The sequence below is a fragment of the Primulina huaijiensis genome, chromosome 11, assembly GCF_012295235.1.
Source record: "Primulina huaijiensis isolate GDHJ02 chromosome 11, ASM1229523v2, whole genome shotgun sequence".
NCBI classification, from domain to species: domain Eukaryota; kingdom Viridiplantae; phylum Streptophyta; class Magnoliopsida; order Lamiales; family Gesneriaceae; genus Primulina; species Primulina huaijiensis.
The window spans coordinates 7,495,437-7,506,551 of record NC_133316.1 but is presented as its reverse complement, the minus strand read 5'-3'; positions in this window follow the sequence as shown (position 1 = coordinate 7,506,551).

The following is an 11,115-nucleotide window of genomic DNA, read 5'->3' as shown; positions in this document are numbered from 1 at the left end:
TTTTTTTACACATAAGTCTTCATTGGTGTTCCAAGATATTATATTATATTACACATCACTTTTGAAAATCTTCTTCTCCGAATTTGCTTCTTCACATAAAAAGAAATATGTGGATAATTGAGTTTTCTAGTTGTTGTATTTTTTTCAAACCATTTGACCAAGTAATTTGAGAGATATGGTCAAAATACTAGAGCATGGTAAAACTGCCACTCCTTTGGTAACTTTATTTGTTGCTTAATTTGATCCCAATTGTGAGAGGATTTTTATCTCATGCTTGTCAACAATATTGTAGATATTATAATCAACTTTCTACAGGTCCAAGAATCATCTTAATCCCATTTGCAACGCCAAGTTTATTCTTGTTTTATCGAACCTGTAAAAAATAGTAAAAACTTGTAATTACACAACAACTTATATTTTATACAATTTATTATAAAACATATAATATTTAAATATTTAATAAAACAAAAACTATATAATGATATTATAAAACATTTAATTAATGTACAATTTTTATGTTTATCAGTTAGTAAGGCTTATAGAGTTTTTAACAAAAGCATTTTGAATGTCAAAGAGTCTATTCATGTTGTTTTTGATGAATCTGTGCTAATTGATAAGCCAATTGATCCAGTTGAGCTAGTTGAAGGCCTTATAGATATTAGTTTGGAGGATGATAATAAAGAAGAGAATCACATTATTCGAAACATCCTTCAAACATCAGAACCAGAAGTGCATCAACTGATAATTAGTTGGTGGAGCAAAATTAAAATATTCAGTTACCAACTGATACAGCACCAACTGAAACTGAAGAAAACATCCAGTTGTCAACTGAAGACAAAATGGACACAACAGTTGATGAGTACAGATGGAATAAATCACATCCACCAGAATAGGTGATAGGTAATCCATCTGATCCGGTAAGAACTCAGAATCAAATGCTTAATTTATTTATTCATTCAGCTTTTGTTTCACAATTGGAACCGAAGAAAATTGATGAAGCTCTTGCTGATCCTAACTGGATAAATGCTATGCAAGAAGAGCTAAATCAGTTTACCCATAACAATGCCTGGAACTTAGTTCCAAGACCAATGTCTAAAACTATTTTAGGTACAAAATGGGTATTCAGAAACAAACTAAACTAAGATGGTTCAGTTGTGCGCAACAAAGCAAAACTTGTAGCACAAGTATACAGGCAAGATGAAAGAATTGACTACGATGTAACTTATGCACCAGTTGCATGACTGGAAGCAATCAGAATATTCCTTACCTATGCATCATTAAAGAAATTTAAAGTCTATCAGATGGACGTGAAGAGTGCGTTTCTGACTGGTCAGTTGTAGGAAGAAGTTTATGTTGAACACCCACCAGGTTTTATCAATCATTCTTTTCCTGATCATGTGTATTATTTAAACAAAGCCTTATATGGTCTTAAACAAGCTCCAAGAGCTTGGTATGAAATTCTTTCAAAATTCCTAACTGATCACGATTTTACTGTTGGATCAGTTGACAAGACTCTGTTCAAATTTTCTATGAATGATCATATTTTACTTGTTCAAATTTATGTTGATGATATTATTTTTTGGTCAACTAACCCCTAACTATGCGAGAAATTTGCTAAGCTAATGTAGGAAAAATTTGAGAAGAGTATGATGGGTGAACTGAAATTTTTCCTCGGTCTGCAAGTAAAGCAACTAGAAACTGGTATTTTTATCAGTCAGACAAAATATACGAAGGAACTGCTGAAGAAATTTGACATGGAAACTTGTTCAGTTGCAAATATTCCTATGATTTCATCGATTAAACTAGACAAAGATGAAGGGGGAATATCAGTTGAGACGACACTTTATGGAGGTTTAATAGGTTCTTTATTGTACCTAAATGCTAGTCGTCCTGATATAGTATTTGCTGTTTGTATGTGTACTAGATTTCAGTCAGATATTAAGCAATTTCATTTTACTGTTGTCAAACACATTTTAAAATATCTTAAAGACACACAAAAAATGGGATTATGGTATTCTAAAGATTCTTCTTTCAATTTAATTGGATATTCAGATGCAGATTATGCAGGATGTAGGCTAGATCGAAAAAGCACCTGTGGATCTTGTCAGTTTCTAGGTGACCGACTGATCTCATGGTTCAGCAAGAAGCAAACATCCATAGCTACTTCAACAACTGAAGCAGAATATCTTGCTGCTGGAAGCTGCTGTGCCAACTGCTCTGTATTCAGCAACAACTGAAAAATTATGGAATCGATGCAAAAAAATCTCCAATATTTGTGATAATACCAGCACAATTGCGATCACTTACAATCTAGTTCTTCACTCAAGGACCAAGCACATTGATGTCAGGCATCATTCATTAGAGATCATGCTCTGAAGAAAGCAATCAGACTGGAATACGTGCCAGCTAAACTACAAGCTGCTGACATTTTTACCAAACCATTACCAGAGTCTAAGTTTTCCCACTTTCAAAATATACTTGGTTTAATTGACTTATCTTAATTATATCAGTTTGTTATTGTTATGTCAGTTGCTTGTCATTTTATCAGTTTTATTATTGCTATGTCAGTTGATTTTCCATTTTACTCAGTTAGTCTTTGATCAGTTATTACTCAATCAGTTAGTGAACTATTTGTCAACTGATGTCAGTTAATCTTGCAGATAAGAAAAGAGACAAAAATGAATCGTAATATCATTTATTTTGAATAAAATCGAAATCAAGTTACACGATTCATTTCCCTCTCTACGGCATGTTGCCAGATGGTTATCCAGTTCTTCAAATCATGGAAATTAAGTCTTCTGAAAGCATCTGAAGAGGAGATATTTTCAAGCATATTCCACTCCTTCCTCAGCATCACATGCATAAGAACTTGATCAGTGGCCAGCTCTGAAACATGGATGACTTCAAAACGCAGCATGTACTTTCTTGCAACAGCCCTCTGTCTATCAGTAGGAACCAATCCATTACAATGAACGTTTTGGATTTCGTGCACCTTGATCCAACAGAACATGACTCCTAACCAGACATTCTCTTCAATCCTTTCCTTCAGACTCTCAATTTGACGGAGTGTTGATGCAGAAACATGGACGTTGGAACTGCTTGAACTAGACATGTTTGCTGATTTGTTGTCATCTAATGTCTTCACTCTTATTTATAGTCATGCTGATATTAAAGAATAGAAGAAGACGAAGAGACTCTCGTCAACTGAAAGCTTTTGACTTATCCAGACTGAGTGTTTCTTACCCTTTATTTTATTTATATGCATTTACTGAGGGGGAATATCGAATATAAATAGTTAACTGAGAAGACAATAGTCAGTTAGTCTTTAACTGAACTGAATCAGCTCACAACTGATCACTCAGTTGCTGACCCAACTGATCTTCTCCCATAAGTTAACTGATTAATCGTTAAATATTCCATAATAAGTTATGTGAATGTTTGTGTGCGTATTAATTGCCGTCTTTCGTTGAATAGCATTTTAAAACGTGGACCCATGTGTACCACACACGTTTTTATCACACAACCACATGTTTTTATTCAAATTTTCATGGACTGACACGTGTCCCAAATTTGAACCGTTACACACATATGTACTACACCCCGCTCCATTTCAGTTTTTCTTTATGCTTACTTCAATTTACAGAGAAAATCTAAACTGAAAACTCTTTGCCGCAGAAATCTACTAATCAGAAATGGCAAAGCAAATGCAAGCTCATATTCTGAACGCGATGGCAATCGATTTTGCATCTATCTTGTCAGTTCTGATGAAGCAGTGAAGAACATATTCAAGAAATTGGAATCGACTGGAATCAAACAGTTCTTGGGATTATTTTCCCAGGAGATTTATCCTAAGGAGATTCAGGATCTTTACGCCAATGGTTTTATCTCTGCCGATGGCAATATCTCTACTTCTGTCGACAACCAGTTGCTCATCACTGATGAAAAATCTTCCAGCAATCTATTTCAACTGCCTACTGATGAGCTAGCTAATCTTTCTGAAGTTAAAGCCCCTGACATAGAATAGATGCAGACTCTTCTATCAGCAGACGGACGGAAAATCAAGGTTTTCGATCCGAAGAAAGAACTGAAGCTAGAAGTACAGTTCCTGGCTGATATAGTGGCCAAAGGACTATTGGCCAAGGCGGGGTCTTTTGCTGCTCTAATGCTGGAAAAATTTAAGGCCAAGACTGCTATAATGGATGAGAAAAGACAGAACTGGAGAAGCATCATCTTCAATATTCTGAAAAATTTGTTTCAGTCTTCCAAGAAATCCAAGGGATTTTCTGTTCAGCTGAGCTACTTGCTGAAATCAAAGGGGATGGTGACTGATGAGTCTGAAAGATCATCAAAGTTCAAGGTCTTCAATGCCAAGAACGTCCTACCACCAAAGACGAAGCTGGACATCAACCCTGAAAAATTTCTAAGAGTAAAGAAAGAAATCTGGATGCAGGAGGCTCAGAGAGCTAAGAAACCTTGACAGAAAAAGACAATCAAACGCAAATTGATTGTCAGCAAAACTGAATCTGAGGAGACTCCTTCACCGAAGATTCCCAAGCAGCCAAGGACGCAAAAAACCAAACCAGTAGCTGAATTTGTAACTGTTCCAATTGAGAGGCTGAGGCAATCAGCAGCTGAAGAGCCAGCTGCTCAACAAGAAAAGACTATCACCAAATCTTGTGATAAAGAAGAAATCTGCTGGAGTTCAGGATCCACTAATCTCTATCACTGACCCAAATTCTCTACCTTTTGCCAGACCAAAAGGGGTAGTAATAAGAGAAAACATTGATGCAAGTTCTTCAGGGCTGAACATCCCTCACGCTCTGACTAACACTAAGGGAAAGGGAAAGTTGACAGAAGAGCCCCGACCCACAAATGTGATTCAAACTCACATTGATCTTAGCTGGACCGAGATCAATAAATTTTCTGAGAATAAGCTGAAAGCTTATGATGAATGGGTGCGGTTCAGAACTGTCGTGTTTGCCAAGCAGTTACAGAAGAAGTCAGTCTTGAAGAAATTTATTAAACAGGAGAATATTGTTCTAAGTTGGTCAAAGCTACTACAATTTGTCAGGCTTCGCAATGGAAAAAATATTTCTGTGATCAAATCCGTGCCAAGAAGCTAAGTCAGATGATTCTTCAGCTCTGGCAAAACTATGATCCTACCAGTCCAACGTCTTTTAATGACAAGGCATTGTATGATCAGCTGGACTCGGATCTTATCTCTTTGTAGATGGCGATTAAACAGTGAGAACTGGACAAAAAACTGATTATTCTAATAGATTCTCATGATCGTTCAACAGAAGAAGAAGCTGAACCTTCAGGTCAACCACAAAAGCCATTCCAGGAACTAGTTGCTGAATCTTCTGAACAAGTAACTGCTCCCTCATCCAAGGATGCGCAACCAACTATCTCCTCAATCTACCACTGTAGAAACTGATAAACATAAAAATTGTACATTAATTAAATGTTTTATAATATAATTATATAGTTTTTCTTTTATTAAATGTTTAAATATTATATGTTTTATAATAAATTGTATAAAATATAAGTTTTTGTGTAATTACAAGTTTTTACTATTTTTTACAGGTTTGATAAAACAAGAATAAACTTGGCGTTGCAAATGGGATTAAGATGATTCTTGGACCTCTAGAAAGTTGATTATAATATCTACAATATTGTTGACAAGCATGAGATAAAAATCCTCTCACAATTGGGATCAAATTAAGCAACAAATAAAGTTACCAAAGGAGTGGCAGTTTTACCATGCTCTAGTATTTTGACCATATCTCTCAAATTACTTGGTCAAATGGTTTGAAAAAAATACCACAACTAAACAACTCTATTATCCACATGTTTTTTTTTATGTGAAGAAGCAAATTCGGAGAAGAAGATTTTCAAAAGTGATGTGTAATATAATATAATATCTTGGAACAACAATGAAGACTTATGTGTAAAAAAATAATATTTTATTTGTGGTTGTCTCCCCAAATTTGGCTAAAAGAGGGGTGCATTGTAATGTATTGAGATATCCCTCATTCTATGAAAAAACCTTTGAGTTCATCATATTTCTCTCTATATTTTTTCTTTATTTCTTCATTTAAATACAATTAGCATGTTAATTTCATATTCAAAGTTTTACACTTTGAATAATGAATAGCTAACTTCCTAAAGTTGAGATGATAAGGTGAAACTCTTGGCATCATAATAAGGTTATTAAAAGGTAAGAATCTATGTTTTATATTATTTAATCATTATTTATTGTTTATGTTATATTTATTTCTTTAAGCATTTTTATACCCTACTTATAAGTGGGAGTTTTGATTTATTGTTGCTATATGTTACACTAAATTCTTCGAACCATTTAAATGTTAGTTTGGTATTACCAACCATTTAAAATGGATACCTTGATTTATTATATATAAATATATTTTAATATTAAATTATTGGAACCATTTAAATGTTAGTTTGGTATTACCAACCATTTAAAATGGATACCTTGATTTATTATATATAAATATATTTTAATATTAAATTATTGGAACCATTTAAATGTTAGTTTGCTTTTACCAACCATTTAACTTGGATTCCTTGATTTATTATATACGAATATATCATAGTATTAATTTATTTGTACCATTTAAATGTTTGGTTGGTTTTAACAACCATTTAAAGTGGGAACCTTGATTTAGTGTTTACAAATATATATAGCACAATAAATGCTTGACCACATTTATAAGTTTTGGTATATATTATATACTTATAAGATAATAATTTATAAAATAATATAAATATGATTATTTAATATATTGAAACCATTTTATTAAGTGGATTTCAATATTGTTCGTTAATGTTAACTTTTTTAAAATACCAAGAGTGGATCCTTTATTCTCAACTACTTAAATTAAAATTTACCCATTAAAGATTCAAACAATTAAAATTAAAAAGAAACAAAAACAAAAACAAAACAAAAAGACATTGTAGTGGACTTGTATTACCTTAGCTTCCCTGTGGATACGATATCGGACTCACCGAATTATACTACTTGTGGACAACCTGCTCTTGGGAGTGCAACAATCAAAGTGACAACAAATTTTTGGCGCCGTTGCCGGGGAAGTATAATTTAATTTCAATTCTATTTAATTTTGTTTATAGTTTATTTTTCTTTATTTTAATTTTTATTGCTTTTGTGTGTTTTTATTTTTTGCATGAGCATTTGGTCACGTACACTTATTGGTCGACTCATTCGAAATAACCCTTTATTTTTACAAAACATGGCAGAAGAACCCATCCAAGAAAACGAAGATGAAATTCAATCTCAAAATGATCATGATAGACGAAAGAACACTTAGAGATCACATGAATCCTACACGTACTAGTGCACCTTCATGTCTAGTTTTCCCCCGGATGCATCTCATTTCCATTTTAAGCCTGGTATTATCCAACTTTTACCCAATTTTCATGGCTTAGATTCTGAAAATCCATACATGCATTTACGAGAGTTTGAAGAAGTGTGCAACACATATAATGATCTAAATTGTAGCATGAACACCATTCGACTTAAGCTTTTTCCTTTTTCTTTAAAAGATAAAGCTAAAACTTGGCTACAAAATCTTAGATCGGGATCCATTCGAACTTGGGATGTATTGCAACAACAATTTTTGAAAAAAAATTTTCCATCTCATAGAACAAATTCTTTCAAAAGGAAAATCATCATTTTCACTCAAAAACAAGGAGAAACTTTTTATCAGTGTTGGGATAGATATAAAGAATTGCTTAATCTTTGTCCACATCATGGTTTTGAAATTTAGTGAGTTGTTTCTCAATTTTATGAAGGCTTAACACCTAAAGATAGGCAAATAGTTGAATTTATGTGTAATGGAACATTTGAAGATAAAGATCCAAATGAGGCAATTGAGTATCTCGATTCATTAGCTGAAAATGCTCAAAATTGGGACACTATAGGTACAATCGAACCATCAAAGAAGATTCAATCTCCTACATCTGGTAGAGGTATGTACACTCTCAAAGATGAACATGATCTTCAAGCTATATTTACCTCTTTGGCTAGAAAAGTTGAGGCACTTGAATTGAAAAAGAATGGTCAATTAAATTCTGTTCAAGAAATTGCATGTCACATCTCTGATACAAGTGATCATTCTACAAAAGATTGTCCCACTTTGCCTTCTCTTAAAGAATGTCTCCATGAACAAGCCCAATGTTTTAAACAATCTCAAAAGGCCAAATTTTGAACCATTTTCTCAAAGTTACAATCCAGGTTGGCGAAATCATCCAAATTTTAGTTGGAAGAATGATAATGCTGCACAATTTTCACAACCACATTTCCAAAATCAACAAAATTTTCAAAATTATGCACCTTATGTTCCTCCACCTAAAAAGAATTTGGAAGATATATTGAATTCTTTCATTGCAAAGCAAGAGTCTATCAATACTCAAACTGCTCAAACCATGACATAATTGAAAGATACTCTAGCTAAATTTGCATCTGTACTTAATGTTCATGAAAAAGATAAATTTCCTTCACAACCTCTGCCTAATCCCAAGGATCATCATTCACAAACTGCAACTTCTGGAACTCAACCGATGGATCAGGTAAAATCTGTTATTACCCTTCGAAGTGGTAAGGTTGTGGAAAAATCCATTCTTGAACCTTGTGAAGATGATGATAAATCAACTCCAAAAGGTAAGGAAGTGGAACCCATAACTTGCGAAGAGGAGGTTCAACAGACAGTGTCACCACCATTCCCTCATGCATTGAAAAATACAAAAAAATCAAATTTGAATTATGATATATATGATATTTTTAAACAAGTAAAAGTTAATATTCCTTTATTAGATTCAATAAAACAAGTACCATAATATCCCAAATTTTTGAAAGACTTGTGCACTGTGAAAAGAAAATTGAATGTGAAAAAGAAAGCATTTTTAGCCGAACAAGTAAGTGCAATCATTCAAAATAATAATGCTTTGAAATACAAAGACCCTGGTTGTCCTACTATTTCTTGTATTATTGGAGAACGAAAGATCAAAAAAGTCTTGCTTGACCTTGGAGCTAGTGTGAATTTACTTCGTTATTCAGTTTATCAAGAACTCAATCTAGATGAGTTAAAACCTACTTCGGTAACACTTTTACTTGCTGATAGATCTGTTAAAGTGCCAAGAGGTATGGTAGAAGACGTGTTGGTACAAGTTGATAACTTTGTATATCCTGTCGATTTCATAGTTTTAGATACACAACCTATCGATGCTTGTAATGCAATTCCTGTAATTTTAGGTCGTCCATTTTTAGCAACTTCTAATGCTCTTATAAATTGCAGGAATGTAATAATGAAGTTGTCATTTGGTAACATGACCTTGGAGCTTAATGTGTCTAATCTTTGTAAGCAACCACATGACAAAAGAAATGAAAGTGAAGATGAAAATCTTATTGAAACTCTTGTGGAAGAAAACATTCAAGAAGGGAGTACTCGTGATAAATTAGATATTTGTTCAATGGAAACTGTGAAAGAAAAGATTGAAATTGATCTTGATGATTTTATCAGGTATAACTCGTTACCAAGATCAGAGAAAGAATTTAGTGCAAAATATGAGAACAAAGACGAACCACCCATATTGGAGTTAAAACCCTTGCCAGAGGAATTGAAGTATGCATTTCTTGGAGAAGATGAAACATATCCGGTGGTAATTTCTTCCAAACTAGCAAGTGATGAAGATGGTAAATTAGTTGATATGCTTAAAAGACATAAAAATGCAATTGGTTGGACACTAAATATTCTCAAGGGCATTAATCCACTAATTTGCACTCACAAAATTCACTTAGAAGAAAATGCAAAAACATCTCAACAACCACAAAGGAGATTAAATTCACACATGAAAGATGTGAAAACTGAAGTTCTCAAACTACTTGATGTTGGGATTATCTACCTTATTTCTGATAGTAAGTGAGTAAGCCAAACACAAGTAGTTCCGAAAAAATCTGGCATCACAGTGATAAAAAATGAAAAAGGTGAATTGTTAACAAGTCAAGTCCCATCTAGTTGGCGGATGTGTATTGATTATAGAAAATTAAATGACGCCACTAGAAAAGATCATTTTCCATTACCATTTTTGGATCAAATTTTAGAAAGAGTAGCAGGTCATCCATACTACTGTTTTCTTGATGGATATTCAGGTTATTATCAAATTCCCATTGCACTCGAAGATCAAGATAAAACTACATTCACATGTCCTTTTGGAACATTTGCATTTAGAAGGATGCCATTTGGATTATGCAATGCCCCAGCAACATTTCAAAGATGTATGCTAAGCATTTTTTGCGACATGGTTGAAAATTGTTTGGAAATTTTCATGGATGATTTAACTGTCTTTGGGAATACATTTGATAATTGTCTTGAAAATTTGGAAAAAGTTTTAAAAAAATGCGAGGAAAAAGGTCTTATTTTAAATTGGGAAAAATGTCATTACATGATTACTTCTGGAATTGTTTTGGGACATGTCGTGTCATCTCATGGAATTGAAGTTGATAAAGCAAAAGTTGATGTCATTGCCAATTTACCCCCTCCAAAAACCATTAAAGAAATTCGCTCATTTTTGGGACATGCTGGATTTTATAGGAGGTTTATAAATGACTTTAGTTTAATCTCTAAACCCATTTGTAATCTCTTAACAAAAGACAGTGCATTTGAGTGGACTCAAGAATGTCAAAATGCTTTTGATAAAATCATTCGACATTTAACATCAGCTCCTATCATGCAACCTCCTGATTGGTCTTTACCATTTGAAATCATGTGCGATGCGAGTAATTATGCAGTCGGTGCAGTATTGGGTCAAAGAAGAAATGATACGCCTTATGTGATATATTATGCAAGTAGAACTTTAAACAATGCTCAAATGAATTACTCCACACCTGAAAAAGAACTACTTGCTGTAATATTTGCATTAGATAAATTTCGTTCTTATTTGATTGGATCAACAACTATCGTGTTTACTGATCATTCTGCTATTAGATATTTGTTGATCAAACAGGATGCAAAGCCACGACTGATACGATGGATTTTGTTGCTCCAAGAATTTGACATTGTGATCAAAGATAAAAAA